Source organism: Bactrocera dorsalis, chromosome 1 (genome assembly GCF_023373825.1).
Source record: "Bactrocera dorsalis isolate Fly_Bdor chromosome 1, ASM2337382v1, whole genome shotgun sequence".
In the NCBI taxonomy this organism is placed as follows: Eukaryota; Metazoa; Arthropoda; class Insecta; order Diptera; family Tephritidae; genus Bactrocera; species Bactrocera dorsalis.
In genome coordinates this window covers 60,766,023-60,784,817 of record NC_064303.1, presented here as the reverse complement: position 1 = coordinate 60,784,817, position 18,795 = coordinate 60,766,023, and the positions used below count along the sequence as shown (strand labels likewise).

Here is an 18,795-nt window from a genome sequence, read left to right as displayed (position 1 = left end):
ATGTATCACCAAAACAGCTCAATACCTTGCTTGAGCGTGTCTAGTTTTTAAATAGATTAAAGATTTTATAATTTATTGTTAGGCTTTTAAAACAAAAAGCAGATTCAATAAATAAAAAGATATTGAAACAAAAAAACGAAAGGTTCTTTTTTTTGCAACTCCGCGAACTGCACTAATTCGTCGCGTAGGCTGTTCTCCAAATATAATGCAAATAAATCCAATAAACACATAAATTTTAAAACGTTTTCCAGGTAGAGAACATCAAACAATGAGAAGGTAATGATATCGAACATTTGTAATATTTCAACCGTGAAACTCACCTCACAACGATGGTTATTTTAACATTGTTTACTGCTCTCTCACTTATTCAACCAAAGAACAAGAATATGAATATGAAGATAAAATAAGTTCTTTAATATCCCATTTTTAACAGAGAAAAATGTGTATGTCGGAGATTTTGTTCGTAGATGATTCTTTTTTTTGTATCACTTTACACTTTTATCTTACCTGAACAATATCTTCACTTTATATTTTTACTAATATAGCACAGCAAGTTCTGATCCTATCGATGCCTCTTTTTGAACCGATTCTGCGAGGACACAGCACGTAATTATTTCGCACTCCTTCATTACTCTAAAAGTACCTAAGGCTGCTCGCCTCTCCTCTCTCTATTCGAATACGATCAGACCTCACTCAATAACATTTTCTCTATTCATGTTATATATATTTCTGGACTAGGCAACACTAAGTTTTGCCAGGTGCAATCTGACATTTCCATTGGAAAGTTTGACATTTTTTAGCATAACATCACTCAGAACATTTTGTCATTTAATCGTGAATTGTTTTATTTACAGGGAATTAAAAAAATCATCTCGGCCAAAAAATGGAATTAACTCGTGAACATTTTAGTGCGATCATTTTTCACAACTTTCGATGTGAATTATCACGACAAGAGTGCATCGATGAACTAAAATCTTTGTATAGCTATGAAGCACTATCCTATAGCACTGTGAAAAACTGGTACATCGAATTCAATCGTGGCCGACGCTCGCTCAAAGACGAATTCCGTGAAGGTCGTCCAAAAACAGCCGTTGTGCCAGAAAACATCGATGCCGTACGTGAACGGATAAAGCAAGACCGTCATGTAACATACCTTGAGATAGAGGCATGCCTACGCATTTCTCCCACCAGCATACATTCGATATTGCATGAACACCTGGCCGTAAAAAAGGTTTGTAGTCCTTGGATCCCGCACAATTTGACAATCGCTCAAAAAAAGGCTCGTGTGGATTGGTGTAAAGAAATGCTGAAAAAATACGATCGCGGTGCTTCAAAAGACGTTTATAAGAACGTTACAGGTGACGAATCATGGAATCATGTATGAGACAGAAACAAAAGAGCAATCGACCGTGTGGGTCTTCCACGACGAGCCAAATCCAACAAAAAAAAAACGATTTTCGTTGATAAATATGCTTATTTTCATTATTAGGCCAGAAATATATATAGCAGCCCTCGTACTATACTTATTCGCGCATTTACAATTCAAAGTGCCTTAATATATGCCGCCAATGCGTCGCCTACTTCAAACCAGAGATAAAGAGATCTCCAACTTTCCTGTCACTGAAAATATGAGAACCGCTCACCTACCAAACTTTGACAGTTGGCTGGCTTGGGTAGGTTTTGACGTTTTGCAATTGGAATGACTGGAACGGCCAGATTGAAATTATAACAAAAATATACTTATGTGAACGGAGAAATTTATTGCCGCCTTCCATGATGGGTAATAAAAAATTAAAACAATGAAAATGAAAGAAAATGCGAATTTATTTCATCAAAAGTTTTGCATAGTAGAATTATATTTCAATTAAAAAAGATTAAAAACATTTATCAAATAATTGAGAACTAACACGCTTAATTCACCTTATTAAGTATTGAAAGATCAAAAGCTAGTTATTTTAATATACCATAAAACTATAAAAAATTATTTAAGTAGTTTCGCCATATATTAAAAGTCCAATATATAACAATCTGCAATCGTAATAAGTGTTGGTTGTTTTAATTTAAATGCCCAAAAATTGTTATTTTGTTCGATCTGGCCATAATGGAAAATGTTATAAACAAGGCTTATTTTGAGGCGCTCTCACACTGGAATAAGTTGGGCGTCCCATTATCCCTGCTTCAACAACCCCATATCACTCAACATAAACAATAGGATGCAATACATACAAACATATACACTTCTTCTTCTTAATTGGCGTAGACACCGCTTACGCGATTATAGCCGAGTTAACCGCCGCGCGCCAGTCGTTTCTTCTTTTCGCTTGGCGAGGCCAGGTCCTTCTCCACCTGGTCCTTCCAACTCTGCTTCCCCTGGCAGGTACTGCGTCGAATACTTTGAGAGCTGGAGTGTTTTCATCCATCCGGACAACATGACCTAGCCAGCGTAGCCGCTGTTTTTTAATTAACTGAACTATGTCAATGTCGTCGTATATCCCGTACAGCTCATCGTTCCATCGAATGCGATATTCGCCGTGGCCAACGCGCAAAGGACCATATATCTTTCGCAGAACTTTTCTCTCGAAAACTCGCAACGTCGACTCATCCGTTGTTGACATCGTCCATCGTCTGCACCATATAGCAGGACAGGAATTATGAATATGAGTATGGTTTTTGTTCGTCGCGAAAGGACTTTACTTCTCAATTGCCTACTCAGTCCGAAGTAGCACCTGTTGGCAAGAGGTATCCTGCGTTGGATTTCTAGGCTGACATTGTAGCTGGTGTTTACGCTAGTTCCAAGATAGACGAAATTATCTACAACTTCAAAGTAATGACGTGAGTGTTGGTTTGATGACAGGAGATATTTCGTCTTGTCCGCGTTCACTGCCAGACCCATTTGTTTTGCTTCCTTGTCTATTCTGGAGAAAGCAGAACTAACGGCGCGAGTGTTGAGGCGGATGATATCAATATCATCGGCATACGCCAGCAGCTGTACACTCTTATAAAAGATTGTACCTCCTCGATTAAGTTCTGCAGCTCGAATTAATTTCTCCAGTAGCAGATTGAAAAATTCGCACGAAAGGGCCTTGTCTGAAACCTCGTTTGGTATCGAACGGCTCGGAGAGGTCCTTCCCGATCCTGACGGAGCTTTTGGTGTTACTCAACGTCAGTTTACACTGCCGTATTAGTTCTGCGGGGATACCAAATTCAAACATCGCGGCATTAAGACAGCTTCTTTTCGTGCTGCCGAAAGCAGCTTTAAAATCGACGAAGAGGTGGTTTGTGTCAATTCTCTTTTCACGGGTCTTTTCTAAAACTTGGCGCATGGTGAATATTTGGTCTAAAGCTACACTGAAAAGCTTCCATCAGTTTGTTGATGGTGGCTTTAATCTTTCACACAATACCCTAGATAGAACTTTATACGCGATGTTGAGGAGGCTTATCCCACGGTAGTTGGTGCAGATTGTGGGATCTCCCTTTTTGTGAATTGGACAGAGCACACTTAAATTCCAATCGTTGGGCATGTTTTCATCCGACCATATTTTATAAAGAAGTAGATGCATGCTCCTTATCAATTCTTTGCCGCCGTATTTTAATAGCTCGGCCGGAAATCCATCGGCCCTCGCTGCTTCGTTGTTCTTCAGACGGGAAATTGCTATTCGAACTTCTTCATGGTCGGGCAATGGAACGTCTGCTCCATTGTCATCGATTGGGGAATCGGGTTCTCCTTCTCCTGGCGTTGTACGTTCACTGCCATTCAGCAGGCTGGATATGTGCTCCATCCATAATTTAAGTATGCTTTGGGCATCGGTCACTAGATCACCTAAAAGAGTATGCTCCGCCCTTTTTACAAGGGCATCAACCAGCTGGGCAGCGGCACCTTTCCAATTAAGGGACCGGGCATTCCAGGTGCATGCCCTTAAATCATTATCCGTAACACGTTTGCAAGGGTGATCATCGAAAAAGGGTTCACTTATCCGAGGCTGTTGCTTTCTTTTCATTTTTAGGCTCCCCTGAGGAGGGGATTTTTAACCTTCATACTTTAGTTCGTTTTTAAGCGAATATTTTTTTTTGCTATACAAAGAATAGTTGATCTAAGACCGGTAGTCGAGAGCGGCTTAAGCCATACGAGGTATGTCAATTAAGTAATGAGACTGATTCCATAAAAACTGTATATTTGAAAATTATTCTACAACTCTGCCATCCAGCGATTCCAGCGCGTTACATTTCTGGAACGCTTCGACTAGGATGTCCGCGAGTACCCTCGTCACGGCACCTGGATGTCCGTAATCGACTCAAAATGGGTTCCTTTGACCGCCGATTTTGTTTTAGGAAACAAAAATAAGTCACAGGGTGACATGTCGGGCGAATAAGGCGGCTGTTGCAACACGGCGATCCCATTAGAGGCCAAATACTGGAACACTAAAGATACTGTCACAAAATATTCTAATAATTTAGTTTTATGACCGAAAAACTCATCAGCTGGATCAAGCCATTTCCAAAGTTCCAGGGCTTATTACATAAAGATCGGGCCTACCAACTGACTAAATAACAATTATATTTACAATTTTTCCTAGCTTTGGTTTGCGCAAAAGTAACAATGACTTCATTTAAATCCAAGCTTCATGCGCTTTTGTTTTTAATTTTTTATAATTTTTAATTCCATATTTGGTAATTCTTTTATTCATGCTTGCGTTAGTTGAGATAAAACTAAGTGGTAAATATTAATAAATTGAAATGAATAACTAGGGCCTATTATATCTGAACAATTTTATTTTTTTGTAATTTGTCACACTTTTACAATAAAGTAGCAACTTGTGTTCATGTAATAACAATGTTGGTGTTAGAAAATCGAATACATGACACACTGTAATCATACCAATAAAACGTGTATTGAGATATTACTGTGTTAGGACATGATTGAAAATTAAACATTTTTCTTGATTTGTAAATCGGTGATCGGCAACTTATTCGTCAAAATAGTTTTTAACTTTTGTTTACCTCTTTTTATCAATACCAAATTTTCTTGCAATTTTACTGACTTTGTGCTTGAATAATTCGAAATCATTTCTATAAATTTGTAACTTTGCTTTGGTCTCTGCTAAAATTTTACTCGCCTCGCCCAAATTGATGTCGGTTTTATGTAAATTTTTGGATGTACACGAACTCGAAATTTAGGATTTTTTTAATACTCTCTGTTTCACCATGCTCATCTGTATTGGGATTCTATAACACTCTTTCTTTGACTTTGGTCCACAAGCTCTCAATCATTTCATTTTGAATTATTGCACTCAGTTATCTTGTAGATCCTAATATATTAAACAGTTAAAATTTATAAACAAAATAAAACTATAAAAAAAATTAGAAATAGTTATTTTTAACTTTGGATATATCTAAAACATACCGCAAAATGTGAATATACCAGGCGACAAGCTCTACACATGATTGATAATTTTCGTGGTATCCTTCCTGACTTAAGTCTTCTTGTTGTCTTTTCAAAACCAATAATTCTTTGCTAGGTTAAGTAAGATATCGAATAGCCTTTGAAGATAACCTTTTTAAACTAATGCTTCCTTGCGAATTTCATTTTCAAATTCCTTGTCGATAATATTAGCATCTTTTTTTCCAAAAATGATGCAGCACATGCGTCCAAATGGCCACACGAACAACTGTGTTGTTTAATTCTTTCTCATTAGCGCTTCCAATCTCGAATTTCCGTACACCAAACACTATTCCTTTGTGAAGCAAATAACCAACAGGGTTGACAATATGCAGCAACTAGTATTTTGGAATAACACAATCAAAAATCAATTAACTGGCCCATATTAAGGGGGTATTCTACTCTAGAATTTTGAAAAATTCGATTTTTTTTCATATATTTAAAGTTTAGACACTTAAGAATATATCCTCCAAAGGATTTTTAAAAATTAAAACTATTTTAAGAGCTACAGTTACTTTAGTGACGCAGTACCTAGCCCGGTAGGTAGGTTTTTCTCGAAACTACTTTTTTCCACACGGTACCGGCATTATCTCAAGTTCTATACAACCGATTTACTTGAAATTTTGTGTGAACCTTCTTTATATAATCCTTTATCTTTATATAACCTTTAATCCTTTGTTTTTAATATTTTAAAAAAATCAGGAATTTCAAAAAAGCATAAAAAATTATTTTTATTTTCAGGCAGTAGCCATTTTTCAAAAAAAAATTTTTCGTGTTCCCTGTGGTAGGGACTATAACAGCATCCTTACTGATTTAGAATTTCTTTTGAGTCAGGATCAATGTCACCAGGATGCGCCATTTTTTTTACACCTATCTCTCCCCCTCTCTTATTATTTTAATTTTTAATATTTTTGTATGTAGTATGAATTTGAAAATTGTTTTGGTTGATGCCTGTTGGAAAAAGTCCTGCAGGGCTTCTTGTAAAGGCCTTCATTATCAATATTTATTTGAAAAGCTTCCCAAGTCATAAGAAGATTTTTCGTATACATTTCGAAAAATGTAGAGATCTGTGGTTCCTCCAAACCCTCCGCTCTCATGTGTGTCATGCAAACATCATTCACGTTCACATGATAGACGGTGGAGTTATCTCTACCTGCTATTATTGTCGAATCTTTTTTAGTAAGCTTCTCAACCAACACTGCAGTTATCACATTATTTGAGTCACTATCAATAAAAAAATATTTCGACCAGATTTACTTGGCTTGGTAATTGTTATCACATTTAACGGTGGAAAGTATACCTTGCATTTTCACTATATTTCACGTAGCCGAAATCTATAGATTTGGCACGATTAACTGTCTTAACGAACATCAATATGAGTAGTAAATTCAAATAAAATTGAACCACTATATTGACCAGAACAAAAAGTTTATTGGCATAAGCTTACTTACTCTTGATACAAGATTAATTTTTTAACCGTTCTCCAAAAATAAGTCTTAACTCAAATTCACAATAAAATGCACATCGAAGAATAATAAAACGCACCTTTCATCTTCATCATATTGACAACACTGTCAACCTACAGAAAGAATTTAGGAGAAATCCCTTTTGAATTTCTCTAATCTGAATTGTCATGATTAAAGTGGGGTAGCAATCTGTTATATTTATTTGGAAAATGGTAAGGCCCGCCTAGCCTCTAGGTAGCTACGCTATTGAGCCAATGTAGTACCGGCTGATTTCGATGTCAACTTTATCGTCTTCTTCAATAAAATTTACGTCTGGAATAGTAAAAGATGCCCCGTAAAAATAAAAAGCGATGCAGGTATGTGGGGATGGAGTCATATGTAGAAATTCACGCCGGTAAGGAAATTTCTCTGATTGCCAATCTTTTGGAAGTGGTCAGAAACGATTCTTTTACATATGGCTTAAGCAACTCTTAGACCAAGTATCCTCTGGGTAGCCAACGAACATCCGTATGAAGGTGAGCTAAAGTGAGGGGGCGAAACATCATCCGCACAGAAAGGCACTGGGTTTGGGACCCGCATCGGAAAAAAAATATTAATATTGAAAGGGAAAGAACCGCTTCAAATAAGTGACCCACCTTCTGATGACGACCATGGGAAACGCATTAAGGATAACAATTTAAGGGCATGCACTTGAAATGTCCGGACCTTTAATTGGGAAGGTGTCGCTGCCCAGCTGTTTGATGCCCTTGTAAAAATAGAGGCTAACATCACCGCCCTCCAAGAAGTGCGATGGAGGGGACAAAGCCTGAGGCGAGTAGGTCCTTGTGGCATTTACGACAGTCGTCATATAAAGGAGCGCAAATTCGGTGTGGGATTCGTGGTAGGGGAGAGATTCCGTCGAAGAATCCTGGGAGTCACACCGGTGGATGAACGTCAAGCCATAACACGCATCAATGCGAAATTCTTTAACATATCGCTGATTTGCACCCACGCCCAAACGAAAAGAAGGACGATGTGACCAAAGATGTTTTCTAAGAACGCTTGTAGCGCACCTAAGAGAGCTGCCTCTGCCACGTTGAAATCGTGCATAGCGACTTTAACACCAGGGCACAGTTTAGCACAACAGTCGGCAAATTCAGCCTCCATGAAGAAACATACACAAATGGGTTGAGGTTGATCATCATTCATTCATCAAGCTACCTGGCTGTCTCCGAAACGAAAAGCAACTAACTAGATCGATCATCTTGTGATAGACGGAAGACACGTATCCAGTTTTTTAAGACGTGCTTACAATCCAAGGTACTAATATGGACTCGGACCACTCAGCAATTTGGTCTAAAGGAACTGTGGGACATTTTAAGCTCCTTACATATAGCTGCAACCAAGACCATTGTTTTTCGAAAAATTGGAAAGAACAGCTGGTACGATGTAAAGTGGTGTGTCGTAGTGGAGAATAAAAAAACGCCTAGCTCGCAACGTTACAGTCGATCACAACACTTGCGGGATGGGAGAGGTAATGACGCTTGAAGGGGGAAGCGAGAGGTATTTGCATACTCTTGTAGAACCCCCAGAAGTGATCTAGTGACTGATGCCCAGAGCATAATGAAATTATAGAGGGAACACTTCTCCAGCCTGCTAGATGGCAGTAAAAGCATAACACCAGGAGATGGTGAATCAGACCCATGAAAAGAGAATCGACACACACCCCCTCTTCGTCGATTTTAAAACTGATTTTGACAGTACGAAAAGGAGCTGCCTTCCACGGTATCTGAATTTAGAATCCCCCCAAATTAAATACGGCTGTGTAAACTAACGTTGAGCAATCCCAAAAACTCCGTCAGGATCGGGAAAGACCTTTCCGAATCTTTCGATACCAAACGATGTTTCAGACAAGGCGACTCGTTTTCATGTGACTATGTCAACCTACTTATGAAGAAAATAATTCGAGCTGCAGAACTAAACAGAGAAGGTACCATCTTCTATAAGGGTGTACAGCTGCTGACATAGGGCGATGATATTTATGTTATTGGCATAAACAACCGCTTCGTTAGTTCTGCTTTCTCCAGAATGGGTAAGGAAGCGAAGCAAATGGGTTTATCTCGGGTAATCAAACAAACTGTTCTCGCACTCACGACTTGGCTCCCACGTCACTGTTGACCAGTGTTTTTAACGTGGGTATCGGCATTCCGCCTAGTAGAGATCACATCACTAACATTTAATCGTCCATCAGTCCAGCTAATCTCTATACCTCCCAGATCTCTAATGCCCGAGTAAATCGAGCATTCTGCAATTATATGGGTTATCCTCAACAAACCCAACGTCCCGAATGTACTCATAAGTCACTCGACCTTTAGCAGTATTGTTTCAACACACACACTGACCACATATAGCCTCTAATAGGTGCACACTGCGAAAAGACGAAACGATTGCCGCGCTGTTGTTAACTTGGCCATAACCGTATTAGCGGTGTCTACGCAAGTAACTATTGTGCATAAATTTAGCTGGAATTCATAGACGCAAAACATAATTTCCTCCTTTAAGTCACGGGTGGTTGTGGAGTTGTGTCAATGGATATGTTATTTTAAATAACCCTTACAAAGAAATTTAATGGTGTTAAATTACACGATCAGGGGTACCAATTCTGATCAGCAGAACGAGAGAGTATACGACCTGGAAATGTCTCATGCAGTATTTGAAGTGTTTAACGAGGTGTATAACATGTGGCACCATCTTGTTGAAACAAATATTGGCCACATCAATATCATCCAATTTCGGTAAAAAGAACTGTGTTATCATGTCCGGATATCATCCACCAGAAACAATCACTGCTTGATCAGCCTCATTTTTAAAAAAGTATAGTCCAATTATGCCTTCAGTCCAAACTCTGCACCAAACAATAACACGGTGTGGATGCATTTGTTTTTCGGCAATACAATCCAATGTGGGTTCTCAGAACCCCAGAAAAGTCAATATTAGCGATTAACAAATCCATCTAGGTGAAAATGTGCTTCATTACTTAAGAAGATTGTGCTCGAAAAACAGCATCCATTTGTTGATACTGAATAATCTATTCAACAAGCTGTACATGTTCATTAGGCTTCAGTTGTTATTGGCTAAATGAGTAGCGACGTCACATCACATTCACATCACTTCACCACACCGAAACACACCAATCACCACATATTCAAAAGCACGCATTCACCTCATCTTGCGAGAGAACAGTACATATTAACACACACACGCACATGCATCAAAACCTAATGACACCATCCAGTATACTTTTTCTAACAAAAGGGAATGAGGAAGGATCTCGCGCATCTTTTGTCGATACGACGTCGATTATTTCGGATGTTGTGCACTTTCCCCTTTAAATAAAAAATTGTGAGTGACCAATAGGGTGAGTTTTTGTACAGTTGTGTTATTTTATTTTTGTAACCATAGGGAGACAGATCTTTAGTGAGTATACACTGTAGATAGCTTCTTGAAATGTGAAATTTGTCCACTTTCACACACTCACTACCTTATTAGTCAAGAGTATCAAATATCAATCTATCGGAAAAATATTTTGCTCAGCGATGTATGCTTTACAATCTTATCTGCCATTATATATATTTAAACAATACATAAAATTTTATTTATTAGACAGGAAGTTAATTAATTAACAGATTTGGCATATTTTTAAACATATTAATTAACACGTTTATGTAAAAATAAGTAATTTTTCTAACTTCTTACGTTAATATCTTAATGTTTATGGTGTTGATAACACCACCATTTCCGATAAACATTGTTTGTTAATATTCGTAACACTTTTGAGCAGCGTCCTTTGGAAATTGAGTTTCATTATTTTTATACTCTTGCAACCAGTTGCTTTAGAGTATTATATTTTTGTTTACGTAACAGTTGTCCATAGCACCTTAAACTAAACGAGATAGATATAAGGTTATACGTATATATACTTGTATATAAATGTTCAGGATGACGAGTTAAAATTAAGATATGCTGATGAAATACACAGGTTTCTTAGTACAAAACGACTTCGTAAATGAGTGTAATCAACCACCGCCACGCCCACAAATCGCCATTAACCGAAATATATATAAAACTCATATTTGGCACAGGGGATCGCAATAGCGATGGTGGGTGTGGCCTTGCCCTTTAATAAGTTTAATGTGCATATCTCTTAAACCGCTTAAGCTACAACAACAAAATTCGCTCAGCGCGAATACTACAAAAATTCCTGCTTAGTGTGAAAATGGACAATAAGGATGAAAATTTAGTTTACTCCTCATATAACGGTACTGTTCAATACTAATAAAAGCGCGATAAATAAATAACTAAATGCGTCAGAGAAGTAAAAATTTGCCGCCGAGATGGTATGAGAAAGCTTAATGGGAGCAGGTGTGAAAAGGGGACGATGAGCGTGGCACCGCGCACTTTTTGGTGAAATTCCATATCTCGGGTCCTGACTGACCTATTTCGACAAACTTTGGTATGTGGCATTTCTTTCCTAGTCTTATATGATGTTGTGAAAGTAAGCGAGCGAGACAATAACCACGCCTACTTTCCATATAGCACAATTTTAGATACCAAATCCATCAAAAAGCAATTAATGTAACGGGAATACATTTTTCGCGAATAATGCTCTTAATTTATGCCACCTTATAACCAAAAATTGTTCAAATCCAACAAAAAATTTTCACGCCCCTAGGTACCGAATATTGTTTTAAAGAGCCTAACATGTATATTTTGATCTGAGCTAAATAAATAAAATCTTTCTGTAGGTCGTACTCGACTTTGAGGCCATTTCGTTGAGAGACATGCCTCCACCCATTCATGAAAAAACGCTCTCGACTGACGTTCAGTACTTGCATCGAATGGCAAATGTAGTTTGTGATGGTTTCTACCCTGAAAATTTAGTCAGTATGAAACCGGGACAAATTGTGCACTCTCGATGGCTAACAAAGGCAAGCAGACTCTTACGTTTATACGTGACAACTAGTCCACCATCAGCGAATTTAAAAACTTTGGCAACATACACAATGAAAGTTTACGTACCGATGTACTTTAATATTAAGTTCTACAACTCAGTTGTATACGGCAGTCTTTTGTTTTTTAAATTTATACAGTCCTCGCGATATTTACCACCAACGCTGCGAGAAATTGTTAACACTGTAATCCAAAATAATTCATACTTTCCTCATCCTGAAAATATCTTACTGGCAACGCTTTATGATAAGGGAAGATGTTCGCGAAAGATCCATAAAAAAGATACTACATTATAGTGATAAAGTTTGTGATCCGACTAATCTAAGGGCTTATGATAAAAAGCACGCAATATATTTTGAATGCTCAGACTACTTTGATCTGGTTGACCTAGATGATGACAGTGTTTTGTCTGAGCCTCCATTCTCAGCAAACATTCCATACGAACACTTGTTGCAGTTTATTGAGCCTGATGATCCGCCGCATCCTGACCCAGGGCTTCCACGTCATACCCAAGCGACTGAGCGTTGTTTACAGCTTCTGACAACAGTTTCCCGACGCGCTATTGCAAAGAATAGAGATGATATCATGGCCGTAACTATAGAAAGTCGTACTACAACACCACGTATGGAATCCAAAAAAGACTTTAAAACCTAAAAAAACTAAAACTAGAAAAGATTCCCAGTCATCAGCAAAAAAACCAATGTCTGTAACTTGCACCACAAAAACATTTAATTTTTTGAAAACGTAATTACAATAATAAAATTTCTTTTTCGATCCACCGTATTTTCCACAATTTTAGAATTTTAATAAAATATGGGAATATCTGTATGCTGCATACATAGAAGCACAAACTTTCGTTATAATCGAAGAAACCAAGCACAATTTTCCGGATCGCTTCTTATGAAAGTATACGTTTTTGAGTACAATTTATTAATAAGTATGACCTCAAAATCTAAAGTCGCTTTGCGCGAACTGGGCATTAATTTTAGACCCATGGTTCCTTGGCAAAACTTTCTTAGAATTTTCTGTAGTTTTCGTTTTTGCTAGCTGCTTTGTTGTTTTTTTTCACCCATACAAATCAACCCGGCCTAATATGTATATGTTATACTTGTTTGTTTGCTCTGATTTTATCAAACTCGTTACAGCTCTCTAATAGACATGTACATCAAGAGTCACATGCAATTCATGGTATACACATCCAATAATAATCAAATTCAAATGCACACAAGAATTGCAAACTAAATGGATAAATACAAGTCATAAATTTACAGATCAGATAAAATTAAACACACACACGCACACGAATTGTACACTTGAAAACAACCCCATATCATTCAACAAAAACAATATGCTGCAATAAACATATACACATACATATATATTTAGTTATTTAAGATATTTCCTAAAATAGTGTAAAAGTAATGAAAATACAAAATAAAAATTATAATGAATATATTCTCACTCAAGAAAGATCTTTACTTTTCCGCCACCAGCGGTAAGAATTTAAGATTCTTTGTTGGGTTCATTGTTTGATCTTACAAATCAAACAACTTTTTAATAACCTTTTTGATTTTTTTGTTTCAGGTACTCATTCGGCCGCAATCATGTCAGCAGTTGAGGCACTTTTTTTGCTTTATTATGTCCAAAGAACTTCGAAACATTCGATAGAGTACTTTCTTTAAAAAAAAATCACGTGAATCGCCTAATTTTTCATATGCTCATAAGAATGTATGCATACGCATACAAAATCAAATCATGATTTTTTTATTTTAATGTTTGGCACATGACTCTTTGACATTTATATATACACATGTCGGCATAAGTATTTTGACATGGCAAAGGGTTTGTGGGCACACAGACAAGAAGTATCACATCTGGCAGCACTGTTTGTCACTTATTCTATTATTTCATTCTCTTTATAATCTTCATGGAAATTTATAGTTTCAACTGAATTCTAAGTTTTTTAGTTTTAAGAAGCGTCACTTCTATACAGATGCCAACAAGTGAAGAAGTCTTTTGAATTATCTTAATAAATAATCGTTTAAATATTAAATGTGGTGTTTTATTACCGCCACAGGTTTCTCTGTTTAATAATTAAATTAGAAAATAAACAATAACAATCCAAACTTTTAATTTATAATAATAGTTGATAATAATATATATGTAATAAAATAACAATATGGAATTATACATATTTATTTCTTTTTTTTTATTTATAACTAACGGCATACGGCAATTTAAAGCGCGGCATAAGTATTTTGACGTAGCGATTTTTTTACATTTAAATATAAGTTACCTTTATTTATTACTTTTTAAATTTTAAATTAATGAAAAATAAAACCACCATTTGCTTTTATAACTATTTGAAACCGATAAATTGGCACTTCAGTTATGGTTTCAATTCTTGTTCTTCTCAAATCAGCGGACCGGTTTCGTTTTTCATACGATCATACAACTTCTGATAAATCCTTTTTAATTAATTTGCTCTTATGACACGGAGCGTTATCCTGTTGGAGAATGAAAGCTTCCCCAATTAATTTATCGGCAGAAGTAAATGAGATAATATTTAATGTTCTTAACCCTCTATAACTCAAAACCTCCAAATTAACTATTTTTAGTGGAATCGGTTAGTTTTATGGGAAAAATATACAGAAATTATTTTGTTTTTTTGAAACTTTTTATTTATAACACATATAACACAAAAAAAGGGAGTGTAGCTTACAGGCAACAATGAGTAACAGTGATAAAGAAAGTTGACAAAATTATGAGTAAAATGGAAATCCTTCAGGACAAATGAAAGTTTTTGAAACAATTTTTGTTTTTGGTATAGCATAACGCTAACTCGCACTTTTCACACACCGTGTGAGTGAACCCGGCACATTTCGGGAACTTGCATCGGATTTTTTTTTCCGCCCATTGAGGCCAGTGCCCGACTTGATCCCCTATGGTCCCCTATGTTTCTTTGCTAGAAGATCACCTTCTATTTATCGTCGGGTTATCAAGCCTTGTTTTGTCCCCATTTTACATAAAGTTTCGACAATTTCCAGACGAAAATCTGCGGATGCAATTATGGTCTTATCAGTAGCATTTTTATATTTGCAGACCCTCTTGTAAAGTAGCCATGAGTTAGCCATAGTTAGATCTAAGTAGTGATAGAACAGGCGCATCTGCCAACGTTTACTCCTCAGTCGTATCTTGTAGATGCCCATAATGCTGTCGATAAGATCCACACCGCCCATATGTCGGTTATACTCGCCAAAAACATTCGGCCGTGAGATGTTTATATACCTCGAGTTCTTTTTGTCGTATCTTCGGACTTCGGATATAGGATTTTGGCCAGCAAACGTGGAAGCCAATGTAACAAGTTTGTTATCCTTCCAAGCAACTGTTGATATATCGACACCGTTAATAGTAGACACATATTCTTCTGAATATTCTCGATCTTTCTTCACTATGGCTTTCTCTGTCGACAGTTTGCAGTCAGGAATTCTGTTTCTTCTAATAGTGCCTAACGCAAGAATACCTTCTTTTGCTAAATATTCCAAAAAAGGCAAAGATGTAAAGGAGTTATCGAAATAGATCCTGTGGTTTTGTTGTCGTGGAATCATTCTCTTTACCTGTTTCTATCTCTGTCTCATAAGCGAAACCGGAAACACCACTCAAAACAAATAATTTGTATCCCCACTTATGAGGTTTTTTAGGGTTATATCGTTTTAGCATATTTCGCGCTTTTGCAGAGCATATTTGCTCATCAATTTTGAAGATTCTATCGGCGTCGCAATGGCTCCTTGGGAGACACTTTGAGTTGTCGTTGAAATGAAGATGGTGCCTAATCTTTTCAAATTTACTAGAATTACGTTTGTACCCAGGATGGAGCCCCAATGGTTAGTCACCCGAGGTAGCTGAATTAGTGACATGAGATAAACGACACCTATAAATTGTCGTATTTCTATCTCAGATACATGAAAAGTATTGTTCGCATCTTTCTGTATCAAATAGAGGTTTGTCTCTTCAGAAATTTTCCTTATTAGTTCAGGTGGAAATAGATACAAGAAGTAGTCTATAGGAGCCTCGAGATCCAAGATATCAGAACGCAATGACTCGTTACCAGTGAAAGCCAGCTGTTGCTCATTTAGCTCTAGATTCTTTTTCTTCAGTAGTGTTAGCTTTTCAGACTTTCGACGTTTCGTAGAAGGTCCTGAGGTATTTGGAGTATCTAAGCTGCTAATCATCGGTTCTACTTCTTCCTCAGGATTGAAATTACGATCGTCATCGCTCAAGTAGTCTACCAAATCATCTATGTCAATTCCATCTCCCAAAGACCCTTCATTCAACTCGCCAAAATCTGGATCGAAATCAGGGTCAGCCAAACTGTCGTCGTCAAAGTCAAGACCACCTTCACTTGTAGTATCATCCTCAAGTGCACGGGCGATCTTCTTGTCTGCCAGACTCCTAAGTCGCTTAGCCATCCTAAAAAGAATAATTTTATGTAAATATTCGCAGTGTTTATACAAAATAGTTCCTGTATGATGTAGCCTAGAAGACACAATCCATAAATACCACCTAATACAAAACTACTTAGAAAATATGAAAAGAAAGAAGTTTTATAGTAAACTTTGAACACTTACCTTTTTGATTTTCATAAAAGGAAGCACAAATAAACGCAAACACTATTTTTTATTAATTTCTGTAATTCACCACGTGCTCACTGTTTGAAATATTTGACTTCGCTGAAGAAAAAGCTTCATTGGAAAAAAGTAACGTCACTTATGTCGGTATTCTGCGTGAGACGATTGCCTCATGTCTCTAATAGTGACTATAGTAATTTAGTGATTCTGTTAGTCAGGAGTCTCATTTTGGTATTCTGACAGTTACAGTATAGTAGTATACTGTAAAGTAGTATACTCTATTTGCCAGAATACCAAAATGAGACTCCTGACTAACAGAATCACTAAATTACTATAGTCACTATTAGAGACATGAGACAATCGTCTCACGCAGAATACCGATATTAGTTTGTTTTGCTAATGCTTGATTAGAGGAATGGAGTGTAGACTACATTCTACATTGCTTGGCAAGACGAAACAAATTACTACGAGTAGAATTTAGGAAGGTGAAACGGTTTGTTGCCTGAAGTCTACCTAACGTTATAGAGGGTTAAATATTGATCCCCAAAACATGACACCATGGCATAGCCACCATGGCTAACCATTTGGTAAACGGGTGTACCTTTTTTGTGGAAATTTATTCTTACAAACACCTTTTTAGGCGATGAATGGCATTCAAAAAAAACTTTCATCAGTCCAAAGGATATTAAGCCAACAATCACGGGACTTATTTATGAATTTTTAGCAAATGCAAACCTCTTAATTTTATTTCTAAGGCTTATGAAGGGGATTGTCCTTGCTAAATATGTATTAAAGTTATTTTCTTTAAACCGCCTGCGAATTGTGCTTTCACTAACTGAAACATTTTTGTCCTTACTCCATTCAAAAGCGACCATTTTTGGCGTCTTAAAGGGATCTGATCGGTGTAAATTATGAGTGTCTTCTATAGTCTTTAATTTGATATTAAACTGTTTGGCGTGATAAATTATATTCTTCAGTGATATTTATAGTATAACGAAAATACCCAAGTTAAACTTTGTCACTATTTCTGTTCTAATTTTGTTACTTAGTTATGCTCTTCTAACCATTTAACTGTAATCAAAATTTTTTACTGTATATTTAGTGAATAATTCGAAACAAATCAAACAAATTGCACTCACTTTTAACTTTGTATTTAGTTAAAATTGAACAAGTACGGTAGGACTAAATTCGTGTGCAACCAAACATTTTATACTCTTGCAACTTTCCAGAATCCAGGGAATACTTTAATAAATAATTGTCCAGTGATTCATGACATTTCATCGATTGGAAGTGAAGGTATTGCGTTTTAAGTGTCAGTATATTTGTTTTATCGATGCGAAAATGAGCTTCGAACAAAGAGCCAACTATAAATTTTGTTTTAAAATTGGTAAAACTTTTACCGAAACGTTTCAACTGATGAAACAAGTTTATGGCGATGATTGCCTATCCCGTAGCAGAGTCCACGGGTGGTTTCAACTTTTCAAAGTGGTCGTGAATTCAGAACATTTTGGGTTACAAAAGGTTTGTTCTGCACAAATTGACTGACGACCAATAATTGCTTAGAATCCAACATTCGATTCGATGCTTGTGACCGATTATTTGACCAAAAATCTCATTTTAACCATTAAGCACTCCCCGTATTCATCTGATATGACACCGTGCGACTTCTTCCTTTTCAGAAAAATGTTTGACATGCTTTTGGGCCGTGCAAATGGTTGCATGGAAGCAGAAGGAGACTATTTTCAATAAAATAAATTGATTAGCCGAAAAAATTATTTGTTCTTTTTTTTTACGTCCGGTTTACTGTGGAAAGCACCTTGTATATCACACATTGACCGACATTTGCGATCAAAAATCAACTATAGGAACCGGAGTCTAAGTATTCAGTATGTTTAAATGAGTTAAGCAGCCACCTACTCTACTCGGGAAAAAAAGCCAGACACAGCTCAATATACCACAGCCGATGACATCACAACACCAACACAACTCACCACAGCTGTCCACCAACCCACTAAACAAAAAGGATGTACAACGGGATAGCAGACACAATTCGTTCTAAGCAATTCGACACACTCATCGCACATCAACTCGTTTAAGCAGTTTATACACGCGCAATTATATAGGAAAGCCAGCTAGCGCGCTACATTTATTCATTTATTTATCCCAAATATACTTTCAATTAAAAAATTATTATCGGTTTTAAACTAATGTAATTGGCTAAGTGAAAATTGTAACCAAAATAAATTTAAATAAGTTGCCGCCCTTTTTTGTTGAA

General features: G+C 36.8%; 1 long non-coding RNA gene across 4 annotated transcripts in view; it reads right to left on the bottom strand.

Annotated features, from left to right (window-relative positions):
- Positions 1-357: 357 nt before the first annotated feature.
- The window catches only part of LOC105222656 (uncharacterized), an 83,014-nt gene continuing 64,576 nt past the window's right edge, over positions 358-18,795 (bottom strand). Inside the window, exons 3-4 of one of the 4 annotated variants that reach the window (XR_007421252.1) lie at positions 5,402-5,775; positions 358-5,346 (exon numbers count right to left, since the gene is read on the bottom strand). This is a non-coding gene — a long non-coding RNA (uncharacterized LOC105222656). The remainder of the gene's footprint in view (positions 5,347-5,401; positions 5,776-18,795) is intronic. The other 3 variants (XR_007421254.1, XR_007421251.1, XR_007421253.1) reach the window with 3 other exon arrangements.